Source organism: Callorhinchus milii, unplaced genomic scaffold (assembly GCF_018977255.1).
Source record: "Callorhinchus milii isolate IMCB2004 unplaced genomic scaffold, IMCB_Cmil_1.0 Scaffold9, whole genome shotgun sequence".
In the NCBI taxonomy this organism is placed as follows: Eukaryota; Metazoa; Chordata; class Chondrichthyes; order Chimaeriformes; family Callorhinchidae; genus Callorhinchus; species Callorhinchus milii.
In genome coordinates, this window is record NW_024704750.1 from 13,285,027 (window position 1) to 13,308,028 (window position 23,002).

At 37.5% G+C, this 23,002-nt stretch overlaps 1 protein-coding gene and 1 non-coding gene across 2 annotated transcripts in view; both read left to right on the top strand.

The window, feature by feature from the left end:
- The window catches only part of slc25a21 (solute carrier family 25 member 21), a 154,569-nt gene that overhangs the window by 51,753 nt on the left and 79,814 nt on the right, over positions 1 to 23,002 (top strand). The window lies entirely within an intron of this gene.
- On the top strand, positions 20,973 to 21,043 carry trnaa-ggc. The gene has a single exon. It is a non-coding gene; the product is annotated as a tRNA-Ala (tRNA).

The following is a 23,002-nucleotide window of genomic DNA, read 5'->3' on the forward strand; positions in this document are numbered from 1 at the left end:
AAAACACACAGTCGTTGCACTTTACAGTGTATCTGCAGTGCTTTGGCAAAATCTCCTGATGTGAAAGGTGCTATACCAAATGTAAGGATTATTATTATGTGTATCAGTCAAGGAAATCTCACCTGTTATCTGTGAAATTTGTTTTTATCTTTGTGTGGGATATCCAGATGAGATCTGGTACTCACGAGTGGATGGTTGTGGATGCAAATCCTGCCAATCTCTGACCTTAAGATACTGAACGCTAACATGCTGTGCTATGTGCAGGCAGCTGAATCTCTGTCCTTAACAAAGTGAAGTACTAAATTACTAATTATTCAGCAGTCTTGAAGGAAACAAGAAGTGCGATTAGTGTACAAATAAATGTTAAATCAAATCCACTCTATTTACGATTTAAAGACATTTACGGGCTTCTAAATGAAACCACTGTTGGATATTTTGTGAAGGTTGGCCAATGCACAAAACAGTGTAAGATGGTTCTAAGTACAATTTTAAAAGAGGGATTTCCAGAAATATTTTCAGGATGGGACCACCCACTTCTTGTTGTTTCTGTAGTATAATACTGATGAATACGTTATTTTTTTACATGTGTATTTATTGCAGCAGAGAGAAACTGTATATCTTAATGGCTCTACATTGCCCCAGATCTTTATTACTAAGGACAGAATCCCTTGACTTTAAGCACAATTGACAATATTTTCCTGAAAACGAGAATCTTTAAAGTGTTCAAATTGAACCTCTGTGAAACCTTGATTATCTGCAGGGGAGCCCCCCTACCCTGTTCACCCCCCCCCCCCCCCCCTCCCCTGCCCCCGTGGACACTAGAGGTTCGACAGTATGTGAGTGGCAGCTGAGAATAGAATCGCAGAGGTAGCAAACAAGCTGGTTTGAGGAAGTGGTTGAGATGTATGCTGAACTGGGAGAGGGTTGTTACTGTACTATTTGCTTTCCTGATTATGGTATTTGATCATGAAGATTCATAATTGAGGTTCTGCTGTATATGGAAACTATTGCAGTTACTTACAGTGTATCTCCATACTAATCCATAGAATTCAGAATCCATAAAATTCTAATTCCATAGAATTTGCTATTCTGCTGGGAACCGTACCCCAAAAAATGCTGATCGTCTGTCTGTCATATTCATGGTTTACTATCTCGCTCCTTTCACAAAGGACAAAGGTCTTGAAGTGGTTCATATACTGTGGTACAGAGAGACAGCATGGATTTGGACTCAGAATCCTCACATGATGAATTCTTATCAAGGAAGCACTGAACAGAGTTGAAGTGCTTTGTCACAAAGGTCACTCTGCTATAGTGAGCAAACCAATGCTATGTGTTGTTTTATTTGTCAGATCAGCAAAGCATGAAAGTATCTTTCTTTTGAGTGTGAAGTGATTTGCTGGCCAGTGGAATTCTCCAACACTGGAGGCTGATGGAATTTAATGGAAATACAAATTGCCAGAACTAGCTGCATTCTGTGGATACGTCAGTGGTTTCCTCATGAACAAAATCTCCTCCTGTATGTTCTGAAGCATGGGCTGCCATATTGTAATATTGTACCATGGGGTGGGAGAGGCTGCTCTTCTCCTTCATGCAATATAATTGTAGCCAGCTTGTCTTCTGTAGCTCGAGCTGTAAAATTTTCCAGAGATTCTTGGCTCGTAAATAAAATGGATATTTATTCTTTTTCAATGAGCCAAAATTCTGTGGAAAGATTTATAGTACCAGCTACGGTATAAAAATGTTATGTGATGGAGCACTTTCTGGCTGTAGTGATATCATCCCGCTTTCAGAGTATTGCATGAAGGAGAAGCAAACAGTGCCTGATCAGACCAAAGCTTTACTTTGTGGACAACATTATAAAGTGCTGTTTGTCAAATAAGGTTCACTTTCATTTGAAATGTTATTTTAAATGCTGCAGATATTCCCCAGGATCTTTCTTCATATTGTAAAAAAGTTGTGGTCATTTGTTTTCTTAGAACGTTTTTTTTCCCAAACAAACATTTTGGTTATTTTAACTTTAGTAGCAGAATGCAAGCTGGCTATCTTTGCTGTTAACGTAGATTCTGACCTTGGCCTATTCCTACTTGACCAAACAAGTTTTGCCATTTTGGTGGCTGGGCTGAATAGAATGCCTTTGGAAGGAAACTTCAACTTGGAGGAGGATAGTTGGCGCAGAGGATTTGCTCTGCTCTGCAAAATAGCATTGACGTCAAACTCAAAGGAGATATGAGGCAGAGACAAAATTTTCCGTGCTCATGGAGGCAGCGAAGAATGGAATTAAACGGTTAGAAGGAACTGCACACAAAATAATGGGATTGTGTGAACAAGTATAGTTACAATGCTCAATCCCTGAACCTTAAAAAGTTAAATGATTATTTTTATTTTATTTTATTTTAATTATTTTCAAACAACCCATCTCATTGCTAAGTTACCGAAAGTGGAGAGACTTTAAAGCTATTCTTATCTACAATCCTTTTTTAAAGAAATTTTAAAATGTACAGTGATATTTATCTGAAGTTTAATTGGCTGCTGGATGATTACAATGAATGCATTTTCAACTTTAAAGCCAAAATAAATATCATAAGAACTGGCCATTACACAGATGGCATACAATGCTTAAAGTCTTTTTTTTCCGAAAAAAAATGTAGCCGAAGGATATTTACGCTCAAAAATTTCCTTCCCTAAACATGGTGTTCTATATTACACAGAGAATATCATCTGTATGTAATTTCAACAATATTTTATTGAAAGGATGTGCATCTGCTTCCTTTCACTACCATACCTTAATGAAGTCGTTTTTAACCATTTCTGTTAGTCATCTGAGAAGGACATTTTCTCCTGATTCAGTGGACCCCATATGTGTTTCCATCAGTTCTATGAATAGAATTAAAGCCTTGACGAAATGCATTGCTCTCACAGCGCTGCATTCCATCAATCCTTTTGGTGTTTTTACTTCTTGTAACTCTATCGACTGTTGCAGGGTGCCCTGGTACAAAACTCAGGGTTTAACTCGACAGGGATGTGGGGCTTACATGACAACTTCATTCATTTGCAAACAAAATACACAGTCACTGCACTTCCCAATAAATCCTGTGATGCTCTTTGAGGTGTACTCCTGATGTCAATTGCGCTATATCAAATGCAAGAATTATTTATTTTTAATTTTGTTGGTACCGACACATATCCAATTCAAAGTCCTTGAAAAAGCACTGGGTTGTAAAACTTAAATAAATAAAATTAAAATAATTAACTCCCAGATTATTTAGCTTCAGTTTGCTATCAATGTTTCCAATATCAGTCATTTTTTAAAACAGATGAATTATAAATAAAGTTGTCACGGTAGTTCAGTATTAATACACTGTCAGTAATAAATGTGTATAAATAATGGCTGGTCAAACATAATTACACAAATGCTGTAACTTTTGATGTTGATATGAGTTATCCAAATTTTTAATATTAAAGTTTAATTTTAACTTTTATGAACCAAGACATATTGAATTAAAAATCGTTGAAAAAGCACTGGTTTGTAAATAAATAAAATAATTTATTTAGGGAAAGTGGTGTATGAGATTTGCAGAGCAGTGTCGCTCATAATGCGGTAATATTGTGATGTGTTCACGTGATCTGCATTATTACACTGCTATAACACATGCTGAACACTTTTCAAGAAAGATTGTATGTATGTTGTTATTGCTCCTCTACACAGAAGAGGCACAACTTGTAAAGTGCAAATCAGAGCTATACACTACCTATTTCTAATTGAAAATTACTTCATGAACTTCCAGGAAAGAGATCAACATCTCAGTGAAATAACCAACACGACAAAGACAAGCACAGATCTAGCACAGGAAAAAAGTAATTTTTTAAAAATTACTCTATTTTCAAAGAATTTAATTTTAAAAAGTTTGGATAATTCCTATTACCATCAAAATTTAGAGCATTTGTATAATTGTATTTGACCGGGTATTATTTATGCACATTTATTACTGACAGAATATTTATTAATACTAGACTACTGTGACAGCTTTATTTATCTGTAATTTTAACCAGGTGACTGATATTCAAAAAATTAATAACAAACTGCAGTTAAATAATCTTGGAGCTAATTATTTTAATTTTATTTATTTACAATTTTAGTCACTCATATTGATTGCTTGGATCCAGTAACTAGGGATGACAGAATGGAGACGTAAGGCCTGTAAATCAATCTCTTTAAAAGCTCCTCTATATTTACACTACTTAGAGAATATAATTAGAATGGGCGAGCAGCTAGAGACTGATTAGAGGTAAAAATGTACAACAAAAACTCTGTTGATTTTAGACTTTAGCAAAGAAGACTGACTGTAAATGGGAGAAGGATAGTAGGGAGCAGGGAAGCTATATATCAGAGAACAAGGTTGTGCACTCTCCTGATCTTTTGGGAATGGGATGAGGTGCTGGTACAGCTCACCAGTGTGAGGTGCGAAAGGGAAATTGGGTGAGAAAGCACATACACCATAGATAGGGTCAAGCTGGTGATGGCCAACTGGGTGGAAAAAAATTGGAGAAAGAGCGAGGATTTGACCAACTTCAACCGCCCATTGACCTGGGTATTCTGGAGCTCAAGATTTGTGAATTTATGCCCCAGCTTCTGATAAAATCTATTCATATCTTTTAACCATCCGTGCATTCATTTTATTTATTTGCTGTAAATTTTAATTGTTCCTAAATTTTATTTGGGAATTTATGAGAATCACGTGACTTCTGCAAACCAGCTTGCATGAAAGCTCAGTCGGGTTGTCAAGGTTATGTGGTATGGTGTGATGTTATACAATACTATATTCTTGTATCCTGTATAAACAAATTGAAATAAATAAATCCTAGATGTATAGAATATCATTGGTACTCATCATTTCCACTCTGCTTAGTGGCCAGAGCTAATAATAGTTATAAAAGAAGTATGATCGTAACACAGTTTTTACTGTTCTAATCTTGGATACATGATATATTGGATTTATACTACAAATCGAGTTTATTTTTATAACCTAATCAAGGACACCCAAATCCCCTTGAATGTAGGACTTTTACTACAGAATTAATCCTGGGTATATTCAGCTCTGGAGTTCAAACAAACTTGTATAAATACTATTAAAGTGGCAAAGGCCAGCTTCAGTAACTAGTTTATCCGTGGTACAGCTGTAAGTGGTTTGATTCCAGGAAACAGACGTTCCAAGTCTCTTGTGATTTTATGCTACAATGTTCATACTTTGGATGGAGGACACAGTTCTCTGTGGGACACTGCTTCTTGCAAATGAGACTGAAGATTCACAACTGCTTTTGTATTGATAAAAGCCTTACATTCTTCAGAATCTTGGTGGCAAACATTGTTCTTTGCATATTTTACCCAAATGTTTTTAGTTGATTAGAAATAACATGAAGACCAAAGAAAATTACATTTACGAGAAAAATGTTGATGTATTTGACTATTAAGCATTTTCTGATTGTTTAAATGGTCCTTCGATTTGAATTCTGTTTTTCATTTTGCATTATAAATTTTAGACCCAAGGCACCACTCCAGCCAATGTAATTCCTTCAACATTATACATAAATTATAAGAGATAGACCTTTAAATTTTGAATGACAAAAATAACTAAAAATGGCTGGAGACATTCCCATTGAATAATTTATTTCACTCTTTTGTGTGGAGGTTACCAAAAATAGATAAGCATAAGAAACGACTAGTTCAGGAAATACAGAAACTTAAACCGGAATCCAAATAATATGCTTTAGATTTGCACTGCAGAGGCATTTGTTGTACGCCAAACCCAATTACCCAGTATTACCTTCTTTTAGTTAACCTACAGTTACTGAGAATTATTCTGCTTTGTGTCACATATCAACAGTTAAGACAACAAATGATTGCCTTTATGTTAATTCATCATGCCTCCAAACTGTTTCATTTGTGGGTAAATCGGTGTAGGGTTGTACCTGCTTTTCTTCACAACTGACGAGCTGATATTCATTTTGACCAAAAGAACAACCAACAAACAAGCATGAATATATTATTTTTGTGACCTAGTCTCTTGTTAAGCAGTGTGTTTTGACCTGTGTGCCCTATATGTAGAATAGCGCATAGCAACAGCAAGGAATCTTTCACTGGGCTACACTGAGCTCTGTGAAATGGAATACATTATTTGTCCTTTTCCAGCTAGCTAACCACATCATAAGTACGGATGGATGGACAAGGCAATTATCTCTCATTTGAAGAGGTGTCAAATAGAAAGATTACACATATCTAATGTGACAGCCAGTGGTGCTAATGAAAGGTATAGATTCCTCTTGGAAAGCTCTAAAAAGGGTAACTGAGCCCAACCTTATTCTTTCTGTTGATTGTATTTTTTGTGTTGAGAACAGTGCTGAGTATCTGAAAGTCCTACAGTATTGGGAAAGAATGAATTAAACAGGATTCAATCATTTTGATTGGAACACAGGAGGATTCAAGGATGAGGAAGAATGACTAAGTTGCAAATGGTTCCAAATAGGTTACAGGACCTGTGACATAATCCAAGTCATCACTTATTCTCTGCGTCACATAGAGTAGTTTAGAATGGTAGCATGAGAATGAGCAATCAACAACAATTTTACATTTATGTAGCACCTTTCACCTCAAGAGATCATCTCAAAGCACTTCAGATAGCCAACTGGGAACACAGAATGCGGGTGGAAGGAGCTGAGGGATTCTATCCCAGATTCAAGCATTCTCGTATTTTTGATTCTATAAATACAGTTTCCTTGGTTTACACTAGGACAGGCCTGCTCCTTGGCTGCAAGGAGCAAAATTAGTTCATTATGTTCATGCAGCTACCACGGTCCCCATTGTCCTTAAGAAGTTAGTATTTCTTTCACTTGTGATACCGTCTTATTTTTCCTCTCCTTAGTTAATTAAGAGTATAACTTTAGTACAGACTATTCTTTGAAGTGGTCCGTATGTTTTATCATATGATAGAAGGGGTGATCGAACTGTTTAAAGAGAGTACAGTGTTACAAAATTAGGAGGAAGGATGAACAGAGTTTGTAGGAAATGAATATTAGCGTGTCGCTGCTCACTATTTTATGCCCAGCACAAATCAGCTGGAAAAAACTTCTTTTATGCATGTGTTCCTTGTCTTCTCTTGCATGAAAAACTTTTACCAAAAATATTAATCTCATTCCTTCAGCTTTCAGTGCCAGCTAAAACGTGGCCAAAATATTTTAAATTCTGTTCATTTGGAACAAAAATAACAGAATGTAGATACAGCATCCAGATTCCGGAAAAAAACCTCAAATTCATGGCATCGGCAGAAAAAGAGGACATAAGGTACAAAACAGTAATTCTGTTTTCAATTTATCAGATTGTTAAATGATAGGGACTTCAAAATAATGACTTGAACTTGGCAGATTTTTAGCAGCGGTGCAATCGCATAATTAGTACTGTAATTCCAGCTCTAACCATTCCTGCCTAAGGCATAGAGTGCAAGAGTTCTTTTAAATGGAGCAGATTGTACAGTAGTTCCACTTTAACTCAAAATGACTCACTGTTACAGTGGCCCTCCTTGCCTGCGTGCCTGCCTGTCTATATGTTTTTAGTTGAGGCATAATATGCAGCGGAAAAAAGTTTGAGTGAAATGTTAGATCAGTGTAAACAGAACAATCCAATTTAAGATTTTTTATATGTAAAGAAGTGACTGACTTTTGCTTAATCGTATTGATTCTAGTTTATAACGTCATCACTGTAACAACAACATTACATTTGTATAGCGCCTTTCACGTCGGGAGGATGTCCCAAGGTGCTGGACAGTCAGAAATTTGGACCCGAGCCAGGGATTGGGATCGGGAGGGGTATAGGGCAGGGTGGCTATGGATAGGAGGGTGATCGATGCTGCAGTTCAAGAGGAGGGACTTGAGAACTGCCTTGAAGAAGGAAAAGGAGGGAACAAAGCGAAGGGACTGTGGGATGGTGTTTCAGAGTGTGGGGGCACAGAGACTGAAGGCCCAACTGTCGATGGGTGAGCCGGGTGGGGGATTTGGAGCAGGCCGGAGCCTGCTGAGCAAAGGGAACGGATGGCTTGATATGGCGGACCGGTCACTATATAAATATTCAAGTTAAGTAGAACTAGCCTCAACCACCCTTACTGGCAACCTGGTCCTGTGATCAATTACCCTCTGAGTAAAGATGAACTTCCTGGTGTCTGCCCTGAAGTTGCCCTTTGCAGCTTTAAACCTATGTCCTATTGTTCTACTGTTGTCGTGCATCCTAAAGTATTGGTCTGGATCTCTTTTTTATCCCGTTTAAAATGCTATACACCTCTATAAGGTCCTCTGTGAGTCAGTCGTCTTCTTTCAAGACAGAGCCTAGCTTGTCTAATCAGTGATCACAGTTCATTCCTGAAACCATGACGTCCAAATCAAATCAACGCTTCTAAAATTAAACTTTGCTGGACTATTAATGTCGATTCGATGTTGAAACAGTGTAATATATGTGTGTGTAAATAGAGCAATACAATCTTGCAAAATTGTCAGTCTGGCACCATTGAATATGGTTATGAATTGTGTTTATAACTTCAGCTGCTACTTTCAGGTCGCTTTTTGGGCATGATCCCACAGCTAGGTGTGAAAGAGTAGCGCAGGGGCACTTACCTGTCTTAGTGTGGTGCAACACATGCATCTTTAATAATAATATAGTAATAATAATATTCCTTGCATTTGATATCACTTTGTTGACATGTCTCAAAGAGCTCACAGAATATACTGTAAAGTAAATTGACTGTGTATTTTGTGGGTGAAACGCAGCAGTCAGTTGCGCACAGTAGTGTCCCACAAACAGTCATGGATTATATTTTTGCAACACACCTGGCTTTTTGCAGCATGACTGAGATCAGAAACTCACCTTGTGAGCAATCCTGATATGATCACGCTTCTTACGATTCTGTAGCATGATTACTTGTATGGTGCTAACCTATTGCTGCTGCATAAGCTTTTATTATGTATACTTTGGTCAGTCTTTTAAAACAGAACACGTTTTGATGGGCGTTTCAGTTTTTTTACTTCTGACTTCCAATTGTCTTTGCTTCATGCATGCCTGCATAGCAATGAAGGTAGCAATGTGGATCCCAGTAGCAGTAGCCATCTGGTAGATTGGTTTTAGGTATGCTATTGTCATATGTGCTGAAAAATATAATGTATAATCTACAGGCTCAAACCAAAAGACTTGTATCAAGCAGCTGTTAACACCAGCATTAACCAACAAAACCAGAGCTTTTCCATCCATGGCAAGCCGATGTTATCAGATCACTAAGTTATACAGTGCACCCTGGCCATGAGAAAGTAATTACATGATTGTGGGAGGTTGATTGGGATTTTCACCGAGGAACACATGCCACCGCTGTTGTCTACACTTGGGTTCTATTTGCCTTTACGATAAAGTTATTATTGTTCGTGAAATGCAGTTTTTTGTCCAAAGCTTTTTTTAAAAAAAATCTTTATTTGTTAATGTGATGGGGGGGAGAGACATTAGGCAAAGCCTGCTCCGAGTTTCCTGTTCGTTTAACTCGGCTAATTATTGAAGGGAATAATCCCAAACTTAGTGTTCAACGCTATGGAGATTCTTCCAGTTTTCACTGTGTAACGGTAACAAATCCCTTCCCCCCAAAAAAAAACCTTTGTTCAGTGCTCCCAGTATGCTTGCCCAGGCATTTTTTGGCCAGCAAAGCATAAGTGAGTAATTAGATAATTGTGGTCCTGATTGAGCTCAATAGGAAACATTTCAATTAGACTAAAACTACACAGAGAGGAAGTTGGCTTTTACAAAGGGAAACATTCCTTGTCATGCAACTGTCAGGTTTTACCCACACTAAGAGATGGGATTGTCTGGATACATGAAGAGGAAACAAAAAAAAGATTGCAAGTAATTATGCTTATATTTAAACAATGTGTCTTGAAATGTAGTTTCTCGATGATTCATAAAAACGATAACACAGACATATGAACTTTTACTTGTAACAAATTACTGCCTTTGAGCCATGGAAGGAGTTCAGTTCCTGGTACCGGCAGCTTTCTCAGACTGAGGAGACTGAAAAGGTTAAGGAACTGCTTCTCTCGGCCCTCACATTACCTCTTAAATAGCCTTGCTGTGGGTGGTTTGAGGGATAGTCCCAGTTCCCACACAACTCCCATTTGGTTTTATTAAAAGTAAAGCTGGTTAATCGGTTTAAATATTGCAAAATAAATCCGAGCATCACAGCATCGCTCTGGATTTTTTTTGCCAACATTCAGACAGTAAAAGCAGGAAGCACTGTCTTCTAAATTGGCTGCTGCATTTCGCCCACAAAAATACACAGTCAACTCACTTTACAATATATTCTGTGAAGGGCTTTGAGGCATTTCAATGATGTAATAAGGCGCTATATCAGATGGACAGATTATTATTATTAAATGTATTTCATACCTTGAGGAAACTTGATAGACCAGTCGGTGATGGGAAACGTGATTTTAGTTATTTGATGCTTTTGCTTACATTTTTGTCATTTAAAGCAGAAAAATATTGCACATCAAATTTGGACATAGTTTTGTATATTTTGGACTCTTCAGTACTTTTCACTGAGCAGTAGCAGTCACAGTGGAATTCCCACGAAGATTACAAGACAGCACTGATGAATCGCAGAAAAATAATGTTTCATTTAAAGTGCCCTGTAATTATGCTCTTGTAACCTCAGTGCCAAATATGTGTCGGATAACACTGAACCGCATTCCTCTTAAATGAAATATTACGTGGCGTCTGGGTAGCCCTTTTAATTTCAATACCATCATGACAACAACCAGTTTGATATTGATTGTGAAAGGGCTGGTGTAACACACATCAAATTGAAAAGTTCTATTAAACTCCAGTGAGATGGAAGCTGTATAAGAGTGTGGCATTTGAGAGTGCAGCTGAAATGACTAATATATGCTCTTACTCCACCTATCCCCCTCCTAATGAATTTGCGTCGGTGTATAATAAGTGAGCTTGCTGAGAAATACCGAAAATGCCCTCTTGGTCCATGCATACCTGAAGTAGATTGGGTCAAAATCTGCTGCATTTATGCTAACTATCGAATTGATAATGATAAAAACACAATGGGTTATACGTTATAAAAACTCTTATACATTAAAAATATATATGTACATATATCTAGTACAATCGCTGCCACCAACACAATTTCCGTAACAGTTTACATCACCAGTGTAGATTCTAAAATGATACATTTAAGTGCGAAATTAAGATTTCAAGCAGAATTGTTCTCTTGGGAGAATATTGTATTATCAATCCCAACTGTTCTTTCGTAAATGTTATATTTGCGAAGAAAGGCTGCAAGGTTTCACAGTGAGAGAGTGGCCTGGCAGAGACGGTCCTGCCATACTGGCTCAGGTCTTTACTGGCACTGAACGTGTTCATTGTGGGGGAACAAGAGTGGGAAGGATTCCAATTCCCACTTAACATAACGAAAAGCTTCTGAAGTGGGTTCAACCATGAACACGATGGGCCTCCAGTGAGCTACTTTTTCACTCTGAATCTTATTGACTTTCTCCTTTCCAGTATGAGATATTCGAAACAACTTTCCTATAACGTTTACCAGTGTTTTTTTAATCAAAGAACAGACCCTTCTAGAGTATGCTCTTTCCAAGAGCAATTTAAATTCCACTTAAAATTACTTGAACTGAAGTTCTTAATAAGCACTGCTCTATACAATCTATTCACATTACTTTCAGTCCATTTATTAACTAAGAAAATGTTTATATAAAATATAAATTTTATGTAAAATATAACCAGGAAACATCTTGGCCATTTTCATTCTTAATCTTTCATTTTGCACACAGGGAAAACTGTTAAATCAGTCTTTTCTGGCTGTCACCTTCTGAAACATTCAATCCTTGGTTCCAGGGATTTTAGTTGTAGATCTTTCTCTCCATCTGTGGATCTCTGTGACTTGTAATGCTTTCAAAACAACACTTGCTTGTTTGCCTGAAAACTTACCTCAACTCAAACACAATGAATCAAAGTGTTTTTAGTAGTACTGCAATAACTCCAGAAAATGTATTCTTTACGTAAAAGTACTGCGGTAATAGTAGAAGCAGCAGCAACATTGCAAACAAAATAGAGGTTTGTGAGAGGCTCAAGGAGAAGAAAATCAATACATTTTCTGATATTAATGAACTGAATACTCCAAGATATTTAGGAGAATCAAGCACTAATAAGAGATAAGCACTAATGATCATTTTGAGGGAATTAATGAACACAGTTTGTGGTTCCTATATAAAGATGTGCCAATCAAATGCAAATGCAAAGCAGTGCCAAGAGTGGAACAACATGACGTTACAGACTCTTATCTTATGATTGTGGACGCATCCTAAAGTCTTTCTAAGATTTAAAAAGTAATCAAAGTACAGTAACATTATTGCTTATACCTGCTCGGCACCAGTTTGCAAGTGGGTGGGCTGAGCTGGCAGCAGCTGTGGATTCCAGCCCACCTGTAGCCTGACCCCACTTCCCAGACAGCACAGGGCACAGTGACAGATGCATTATCACGTCGCTCCCACAGAACTGCAGACCAGGTGAAGAGAGACAGATCTGGCTGGATCGGGAAATGGATTCCTTAATTATTTCAACATGATTTTTTTAAAAAAAATAAAAGCTGCTTCATAAGCCATGAGAATACATTTACATTGTTTTAAATATTATTATAAAAAGAATGCTGCTTTCTTAAACTACGATTTGTTTTTGCTGCAACATAAATTCATGATAATAATAATCTTTGCATTTGATATAAAGTCTTATTGCTCTCAAAGAGCTTCACAGAATATGCTGTAAAGTGAATCGCCTGTATTTTTATGGGCAAAAACACAGCAATTGCACACAGCAATGTCCCACAAACAATTGTGGATTGAGTGACTAAATTATTATTTTTAATAATAATCTTATTACACCCAGAATGTGATCCGCCAATTTACTAACAAAAGAGGGTAAATTGGACCGGTATGGTCTGCCCTCACGATAGACTGGCATCAAGCTAGCTTATTTTCATGACCCTGGCTCGATTGAGGGTAAGAAAATATGTTCCATATTAAGCAAGGATTAGTTATACACCTTTAAAATCCAATAAGTTTGTACTTCTTGTGGCGTTCATCCACTTCTTTCCAATTTCACTTTGGATTTATTCCATCTCGATATGAAGTATTTCTCAACAATAATAATTGATGATAATAATCCTTGCATTTGATGTAGCGTGTTTCACATCACAACAAGATGTCTCAAAGTGCTTTACAGGGTTTACTGTAAAATGCATGAAGATTCAGGACTACAGAAGGCCAGCCTTATAGGAGTTTCATTGAAAGTTTAGCAAAATCTTCCTTCTGAATGGCTGACAAAAATGCCACTCCTGTTTTTGTAAGCACATCTGTATGAGACTGAATTGTTTGTCTAGAAATATTATTTTTATGCGTCAGATTGTGTCATGTTGCCTTGTTTAGAGAAAGAAAATCGTATCAGTTCTGAATCGATGCTGAAAACCAGAAGCAATTAAATATCCCAACATATTGCAAAAAAAAGTCTTCAACTGAGTTTGATTTCTGTGAGCATTGTTTGAAATTGTATAATTGAATTCTGGTGTGTCTTAAGTAAAGTTCTTTATTTTCTCTCAGTTGGGATAAGTAACACTGAATCAATCATCAACCTCCGTTGCCCAGTGCATTATGCACAAGCCGAATGTATTACTGAAGTTGGCAAATGCAGACCTGGTAATACTTGCCCTGAGGAAGAGAACCTTTGGATGTTTGCACATCCGCAGCTTTCATTCAGTGATTGTGTATGCACTCCGTTTGTCAATTTGACTGATCACTGATGTGGAGATAAATGTCAGTTTGACATTTCACTTGCAGAAACCAGTTATGTAATAATTAGTTGTGCTTTCTGTTTGTTGCGTTGGAAATTGTACTACCACAGGCACTCCGAGACGGCGCACAAGCCATCTGTCTGTATGACTTTTTCAGGAGCTACTTTCAAACTGTTTTGCGTCACAATACCCGCTTGGTCTGCAGCCAAAGTGGACAGGGAAGAAGGCGGCTGGAAATAAAGACTGATAGAATTGAAGAAAAAAAATGCTCATGTTCATATCCTAACTTGTCCCTATAGAGGGTCAATTACAAACAGTTGGCTGAAAGGCTGATCCAAGATAAACATTGTGCTAGAGAATTGCACCAGCAGGTACCAAGGGCCTCCAAGTAGTCAGGCACTTTTCTGTAAATGTCAAACATGGCCACACCGCCTCAGGGCAAGGAACTGTGAGGCCTCAAGAGCTGCTCACGATGGACCAGAATGAATCAATAAATTAGACAGGCATTTTTACATAGTTAGGTATTTTCCTGGATAGCTCAGAAAAGGTCATCAATTCTAGCAGTTGTTTATGAGTGTCCTGGGAATTCAAAAATGCCCTGTTGAGTAAGATTTGCCCCTCCCCAATATGCAGAATACGCATGAACAGCTTAAAACCCAAGTATATTCTCTTAGATTTTTAATGATTTTTTTTGTTTGCAAGTGAATCCAGTATTGAAGGATACATTAAACTCGAAACCTTTGCTTTACAAAGTGACAATGAAACATTTCTAAGCACAAGCAATGGCGTTTTCCATAATCAAATTGTGTTCTTGGTTGTCAGCGAGGGAAGAGTTAAAGGAAAACATTCCCTTTACGAGCAATACAAGAAAAAGCGCAATACAAATGTAAGTTATCGTTATTTGTAATGGGGGTGGGGAGGGGGGAGCGGAAAAAGGAGATTGCTTCAAGGCTAAACCTAGAAGAGAGGCTTTTTGCCCAGCTGTAGTAAATGTCAACTCACTACTGAATTTGTTACAGTAAAAAAGATTGTAAATATTAGCCCTGCTTGTGCAACTAGTAATCCAGCATGGTTATGTAATAATTATGCCATCATCGTATTATATTAATATATTTTGTAAGCTGTTTTATAAGACAATTTAACTATACAATAATACCACTTTAAGACATACATCAGTGGAAATTAATGAAGAAAGTAGATTTTGTTGTAATGTGGAATTGATTATCTTTAGTAGCAGGAACTTGGGCTGGTTGTACTTGCTGCATTATACACTGCTTTGCATAGCAGCTGCAAACTCAGATTTATGCTGAATTTGCAGTGAATTGAATTAAAATCCATCAAGTAAACTTTCCCCATGGAATGGAAATCTCAAATCTCAACTTGCACAGATTGCAGTTACACTGTTGCTGAGATTGGTTTATTGGAGTGGAATTTTTTAATTTTGTGTTACTGGTTTTCAGATGTCTCCGACTCAAACTTAATCATCCCAAGCCGGCAGAACAGTCTTCATTCACAACAACAACTTGCATTTATATAGTGTTCCTCACGCAGGATAGCATAACAGATTACTTAAACAGCAGAACTCGTCCTTCTAGCTTTAACTGGATGGTATGAGATGCAGTCTTCTTTTAAAAACTTGTCACTTGCACAGTCCGCAAGCATACTGATGCCGAGATTGGTCTTTCAGAATGAGAGAATTAAGCAGCCTCAAAGTACTTTAATTGTTCACTCTCATTCCAACACTACTCTTGATTACAAAAATTGCAATTGATTTTGGATTTGTGGTAGAGCTCTCAAACATAGGTCAGAAGATTTATTGGTTCGAGCTCTGCACTAGGGCTTCATTTCGTAATGTAGGTTGACACCTCAGTGCAGTACTGATGGAGCACTTATTTTGGTAAATTATTGCTTTGAAATGTTTTGACATAGTAAGGAGCTGTGTAAAATGCAAGTAGTATTGTCATTATTGCACTGACGTTCAATGTTGTAGACTTTGCAAAAGAAACGGAATGTTGTCCATTCTAGAGCCCCTGCTCCTTTTCTCTCTGCTGATTGACGATGTGACCTATTTATATTTATATCACTGTGTAACTTTCAAAAGAATTTTAATCTTTCTGAGTCATTGGGGAGAAAAGGGAAACTGTCTAAGAGGAAGTACTTCTATAATAATAATATTCCGTGCATTTGATACAGCGCCTGATCACGTCATTGAGACGTCTCAAAGAGCCTCACAGAATATACTGTAAAGTGGATTGATATTGGTGAAACCAGTTGCCAATTGCGCGCAGCAGTGTCCCAATTCTCATTAGTCAGGTGCAGTTTATGACAAAGTTATGCCTACAGGTGGACAACAACCATCTCTTGGTGAAAGACAGGTACCAAAGATGAGGAGGAGGAGAGAGAGAAAAAGGAACGAGATTCAAAACCAATATGTTACCTACTGTGAAACTGGCATTGAAATGTTTGGGACTGGACACAATAAATAAGAATTCCTGCACTTTCTCTTTAAAAACTTTAAAAAGAAAAAAATCCAAAGTAGAAATGATACTTGAGTCAAACTTGCCCACTGCTAAATCTTTAAACTGGCTTCAGGATATTAAATAATATGTATATTTAGCTACTGTGTCAACTGATTGAGTATTATATTTCCTGTTTTAATGACAGATTCAGTAACTCTTACAGAACTGCAATGACCATACGGGTAATAAGAAGTTACAAGTTCAAAACATTGAACTGTCTTAGACTGTGAATTCTGAAAATGTTTTTGGAATCCGTGTTGAACCCTGTGAACGGTTCACTTAATTTAACCTGAAGTCACACTTTGTAAAACAAAAAAGGGCATGACCTGAAAAATTTAATCTAACTCAATTACACACTGCGTGAAACACAACATGCTTGGGTGGTCTGCCAGATATCAGGAACAAGTGATTGAAATCCAAGTTTGAATCCCAATCTCTGCTGTTTTTTGCACTGAATTGCAGCTTTATCTGGAGGGTGAGTTTCACCAAGGTCAGCTGAATTGAAGTCAGCCATTGAATATCATTCACTGTGTTCAAGGAAAATGTCAATAATGAAATCCATTTCATTTGTCATTAGCCATAATCTGTCTGGCCATTGAATTTGGATGTTCTTCTTGGTTATCTTCTTCATATTATTAAAACAGCCACCTTCACACTAAGTTACCGAGCAATCGATTCCAAAGACTTTTCTTTATGACAGATTGAGCAGATGTGTTTTGTCACAGCTCACAGTGATCTTCTGGGCAACCACATGGTTGACATATCAGTGCCGAGTCTGCCTCAGTGAAACATTGCTTACTTAATCTCACAATAAGGTCTGCTGAATAGGTTGCCACCCAGATGTTTATAGGAGTCAAGGGCCTCATTAATAGCTTGTTAAAATGTTAAACTGTGATTATTGGGGCTTTGCTGATTACTTCCAGTGGTAATGCACTCTGGTAGCTTTTTGGAGAATATGTTGTTCGCACCTGAGCAGTATCTATGACCCGTGTCCGGCAATGACGACCTCTAAAGGGCTTTAACAACTTTTATTTCTCGTTTCACATAGAGGGACAAAAGCCAGTTCCTGAAACCACACAGTTAGTGCACCGCACACCTTTTTACATGCCCTTTCCATATGCAACTAGTAAGGCCAAGTACACAGAGCAGCAAATAGCAATGTAGTATACATGTACGTTTGAACAGTGTGATGACCGACAGAAATCTTGTTCCCAAGTAGCTCAAAATGAAATCCAGGCCTTCAATTCGTTTTGTATTAATTGGCAAAATGTCTACCTTATTAAACATTTAGTTGCTTCTAAATTTCTTAAACTATCCTAATTCCAGCCAGGGCGAAACCTTGGGCAAGTTTTCTTACTCCACATGCCTAATAATAATCCCTCCAAAAAACAAAAAAATAATAAATTGGTCATTTTTAATCCACGACTGTTTGTGGGACACTGCTGTGCGCAATTGGCTACTGGGTTTCACCCACAAATATTACAGTTAATTCACTTTACAGCATATTCTGTGAAGCGCTTTGAGACGTCCAGAAGACGTGAAAAGTGCTACATCAAATGCAAGGATTATTATTATTTAATTCTGGTCCATTGGCTCAGTTGATAGTATTTTCACCTCTGGGTCAGAAAGGTTTGGTTTCAAGTTCCACATCGAGCCTTAAGGTAGGCTTAATCCTCTGCAGTACTGGGGGAGCATTGCATTGTCATAGGTGCCAAAAGATGTTTATCATAGTGACCTGGTAGTAATTCTAAGGCCATGATCTGATTGAGTAGTTCAGAATAGTGTAATTTAAACGCTATAGGTGCTAATCAAAATGACATTATTATTAAAGGTTATATAGAGTATAATTGATTCACTGCAGTAATTCTAAGTCAATTCTTCTTTACAGTATATTCTGGGAATTGCTTTGAAAAGTCTCGAAGACATGATACGGTGCTATATCTAATGCAAGGATTACTATTATTATTGTTGATAGTCAAGTATTGTGCAATAATATTTGCAGCATGTATATGCTGATAGAGCAAATGCGTAATCTATCCTAATTATGTTTTATTTTATTTGTTTGTTCTTGGTTGCCTGCGGTTTGCAAATCTTTTTTTAAAATGATAATTTACTGCAGACATGGACTTGTTGTGAATTAGAAAGGTCAGAATACTGGATATCTGGCTTCGAGTACTGTTTTGAAAAAACGGCTTAATTCATCTGGGACCCGAGCAAGCTTATATCTGTTAAAAATGTCTCCTAGAACTCTCCAGGGATGGGGATCTTTTACACTTTCTTTATCCCTTCGTGGTGTGGCTTCATGCCTCTCTGCAAGTGCAGTAGGAAAAAGACAACAACAATGAGGCCTTTAAATTCTCACATTGTGAGGTGGCTGAGTTTTGTCAGGTGCTGTTACTTGGACCTAACACCAAGCTGCAGCTCCACAGAGAAAACAGTTGGAAAGCACAGCGAATGTCTTTGAGGGTCAGTGAAATTTATGGTGGGCAGCTGCTGCTTCAAAGCTAGACTGTGCGTAGCACATTGAGGTGGATAAGGTCTTCACTTCTGCAGCTTCCCCTTCATGATAGAAGATGTTTCATCAGTGAGAGGACCTCCTGTGCTGTGGAAGGCTTCGTTGTGATATTTTACTCGGCACATCCTCGTCTGATTCCTTTTTAAAAACATTGATCAGGGAGTTATGCATTCTGTTAAATACAGCATCAGTGGAGATAATAATAATAATCTTTGCATTTGATTTAGCGCCTTATAATGTATTTGAGACGTCTCAAAGCGCTTCACAGAATATGCTGTAAAGTGGAATGGCTGTGTATTTTGTGGGCGAAATACACAACACAGATCCCAGATTGGCAGTTTGGGTGGAGTGGCCTGAGGGCAAGGGTGAAAGGCTAATGCAGCTTAGCTTTTTAAATTGTATTTACGTCTAACTTTTAGTCCGGCAATGCATGTGTGAAATCATTTATTGCCTACTCTGGAGATACTTTGTACTTGTACTCATGTCTCCCGCCAGTGTAGTACCCTGGGTGAGATCATTTATTTCTCCAAACGGAAGCTTCCTTCATGAAATCATTTATTATTTTATGTTTCCAATTCAGGGGAAATTTATTTTGTTATTTAGTTAACCCTTGTAACTTAGAGTATATATTGCACATATTCATGTGGTAGCTGTGCGTGACTGTTTAGCACAGAGCCAGTATAATTACAAGGAAAGCCTCGATTCAAGCAGCACTCTGAGAGCTTGCACAGAGCAAAGTAATCTGCCAAAAAGAAGATTCCCTTGTTAGTTACTATGAGGTTGCATCCAGAGTTGTAATGCCTCTACTACTGTACCTTGGTTCAGTGTTGCGTTTATCATTTGCGGAAACAGTGCACTGAAATAGCAATAGGAACATTAATCTGCTTTCTCCCATATACTGTACAATTATATAGTCACCAAAAATATCAAGACTTTATAAAAAAATCCTTGGAAAAGATTTATTTATTAATTACTTCTCAGATGATTTTGCTATACAGGATGAAGCAGTCAAATGTGCGTTTGAGAAATGAAGTCTCCAATCTGCCAAAACGTGTATAGTATTGTTGCTAAAGGATTGTTGGTGTACTTCCCAGATCATGGCACCAGCTGCCTATCACAAATTCACCTCAACGTTATTTTACATTAAATTATCTCTTTTTGTTTTACCGCTGATCAGTTCCTTAAGTTCTTTTACACCAACTGACTGACTGCAGTTTCTAGCGGTGCGGTGCGGTGCAAGACAGATGTATTTTAACCCCCCCCTCCCCTCTTCTGCATTTATCAAATGGTTGACTCGGTACTGAAAGGTAGGTGGATCTTGGTGCCTTATCATCCTGTCTGTACGTTCAAAGTGCGACTTCATTTCTCAAACGCACAGTGAGGCTCAAGGGGAGTTCTACTTGTAGGACGTAATAATAATAATACAATAGTATTAGTAATTATTAAAAAAAAACTGATGGTGTGTTATTGTGGCTTGGGGTGTGGTCCATTTCATCATCCAAAAATCAGATGTGAGGCTGAATTCTAACTATTTGCACTGATTTAACATATACTTAATGTTTGGCTGCACAGGCTTTACCTGACTGAGGTTCAGTAAATCCAATTGGATTATTGACCAGTAATAACTTATCACCAGAGGAAAATCTAGACTGGTATAATTTGCATGTTAAATAAAACTTGTTTCTGCTTTAGTACCTCACAGTACTTTGATTGTGATAAAGTGCCTATAATAACTATAATAACTACATCAACTGTGTCATCATATGCAACAGTAAGTTACAGAAGTCCCTTCGTGAATATAGATGTATAACTCCTACACATAGAATGTTGGAAGGAGAAATATATTACAATGATTTTTTATAGATGCATTCAAGCAGAAGCTAGACCTACACATGAGGGAGAGGGGAATAGAAGGCTATGGGAGGGAGTAAGGAATGGATGAACTTGTGTGGAGTACAAACAATGGCACAGACGAGTTGGGCCGAGTGGCCTGTTTCCATGCTGTACATTCTTTGTAAACCTTTGTGCCCCAAATTCTTGCCCTCTAGCCAGGAGTCCTGTAGCTCAGTGGTTAGAGCACTCACCTGGCAAGCGAGAGACCTGGGTTCAATTCCCAGTCAGGTGAAACCTTGGACAAGTTTCCTTACTCCACACACCTAATAATAATCCCTCAAGAAAAAAAACAATAATAAATTGATCACTTTAACCACTACTGTTTGTGGGACACTGCTGTGCGCAATTGGCTGTCGCGTTTCACCCACAAAATAAACAGTCAATTCACTTTACAATATATTCTGTGAAGCGCTTTGAAATGTCTAGAAGACGTCAAAAGCGCTATATCAAATGCAAGGATTATTGTTATTCCTTGCATCTCATTTTCCTATCTTTTGGATGTGTATTCATTTGATTCATTGATAGTACGTATTGGTGCAACTTCGATAACAGTCTATAATGATGGGGATGTATCCAATTTCCCTAAGAGGCGAGAGTTGTTCACGCGATTCGTGATAATGGTGCTGTATCTAATTTGCTTGGCAGTTTGCTAGTATGTTATGCATTAAATTTTCCTTAAGCATCTGAGTTACGTGATTACTTGACAGTGCAAATTAACACTAACACATGCTACACAGTGCTCTGCCCATCAGTTAGTTCTCAAAAATCCATGACTAGTTTGTGGGACACTGCTGTGCACAATTGGCTGCTGCGTTTTGCCCACAAAACACAATCAATTCACTTCACAATATAATCCGTGTTTTAATACAGAAAACTAAAAACAAATTGCAAAAAAAATTTCTCCATGCATCAACTGCTTGAATGTGTGAGTGCATCAAATGCTGCATTCACGAATTGTCAGAAGGATTTGAGTTGGGGCACAACCCAGCAGTCAAATATTATTGTTGTTCATTTAAATAATACAGAAGCCGTGAGGGACAATCTGCACAGTTTTAGATGGAATACCCATGCTCACAAATCTGCTTAGAAGGACAATTTGACTCATCGAGCCATTTATTTTTGGCTGAAGCTATTAAAAAATATTAAGGTGGATATTTCTTATACTTGTCACCGCTGTCACATGAAATTATAGTCCATAGCAGTTTTTTGAACACTCTTGGGTGGGTGGGGGGAATTGCTTATGAATAGTGCGATAGCATGGGACCCATTTCACGAAGTGTTTAATCCAGATGGGTAATAAGAATGTTGAAATCCTTACTCTACCTATTAAAAGGCTTTGGTCTATTTTGTTGTTAGTCATTTTCTCAATGACTAATATAAACTAATCTGAGAAAATTTGATGTCAGTATGTATCATAGAAACAGTTAACATGCTCTTATTTTTTTTGCCAGCAATAGCCAATAAATTTTGTGTTATTGAAAGCTTCAATTTAGTCACTTGCTCAAAATGTCAAATTGTCTGTATTGTAGGTCTGTGCCAGAACCATAGCAGACTCCAAAAGGGTTATAAAATCTGTATGGATGGATGAGTGATTTGGGACTTGCATCTCTTGCGCTTTTTTAAAAAAAAACTATCTAAACTGCAATCAATTGAATGTGCTGTTGGAAATTAAAAGAAGCAATGACTAGCAAATGAATGTACTGTGTAATACTTTGAAAAAATATTATAATAATAATACTAGTCCTTGCATTTGATTTAGCGCTTTTCACGTCTTCTAGACGTCTCAAAGCACTTCACAGAATATACTGTAAAGTGAATTGACTGTACATTTTGTGGGTGAAATGCAGCAGCCAATTGCATACAGCAGTGACCCCACAAACAGTCGTGGATTGAAGTGACCAATTTATTATTGTGGGTTTTTTTCCCTTGAGGGATTATTATCAGGCATGTTGAGTTAGGAAACTTGCCCAATGTTTTGCCCTGCTGGGAATATGAACCCAGATCTCTTGCTTGCAAGGCGAGAGCACTAATCATTGAGCTACAGGACTCCACAAACATCCATGATTGCAATTAATATACAAAATCAAAATTACATTTGTAAAGCTACTTGTTGTTAACTTAATATAATTTATTATAATTAAGTTAACTACTAGAACTGTGAACTGTGGTGACAGAAGGGAATTATACTTGTA